Here is a 976-nt window from a genome sequence, read left to right as displayed (position 1 = left end):
AATAAAACTTGAATTGTACTACTTCTTACTGGCAATTACATCATCTTAGAGGCTTCATCTGTGTTCTGCTATGGTGCTTTTAGAGTCTCCGCATACCGCAGCACGCGACATAGCTTTGAGGACGATAAGTTCAACTGTTTCAGAGAGAGGAGCAGCCTATGTGACGTTCTGGCATTAAGTCGATTCGATGACAAATGACGAAAACGGACGGATTTCTCAGGTTTTTGCTACATATGAACACTTTTCACATTCTCCCGTGCAACTCGGCTGCTAGTCCTCCTTTCATGCAGATTCTTAAGGTCCTAGCTCATGTCCAAGGCACCAAAGCTAGCTAAAAATTTAATAATCAATATCTAAAACTTGAATTGTACTACTTCTTACTGGCTGTTACATCAACTTAGAAGCTTCATCTATGTTCTACTATGGTGCTTTTAGTGTCTCCGCATACCGCAGCACGCGACATAGCTTTGCAGACGATAAATACAACCGTTTCAGAGAGAAGAGCGGCCAATGTGACGATCAGGCTTTAAGTCGATTCGATAACAAATGACGAAAACGGACGGATTTCTCAGGTTTTTACTACATATGAACACTTTTCACATTCTCCCGTGCAACTCGGCTGCTAGTCCTCCTTTCATGCAGAATTTTAAGGTCCTAGCTCATGTCCAAGGCACCAAAGCCAGCTATAAAGTAAATAATCAGAACCTAAAATTTGAATTGTACTACTTCTTACTGGCTATTACATCAAAATAGAAGCTTCATCTGTGTTCTACTATGGTGCATTTAGTGTCTCCGCATACCGCAGCACGCGACATAGCTTTGCAGACGATAAGTACAACCGTTTCAGAGAGGAGAGCGGCAAATGTGACGATCTGGCTTTAAGTCGATTCGATAACAAATGACGAAAACGGACGGATTTCTCAGGTTTTTACTACATATGAACACTTTTCACATTCTCCCGTGCAACTCGGCTGCT

The sequence above is a fragment of the Schistocerca gregaria genome, unplaced genomic scaffold (genome assembly GCF_023897955.1).
Source record: "Schistocerca gregaria isolate iqSchGreg1 unplaced genomic scaffold, iqSchGreg1.2 ptg000386l, whole genome shotgun sequence".
In the NCBI taxonomy this organism is placed as follows: Eukaryota; Metazoa; Arthropoda; class Insecta; order Orthoptera; family Acrididae; genus Schistocerca; species Schistocerca gregaria.
This window is presented reverse-complemented; position numbering follows the sequence as displayed.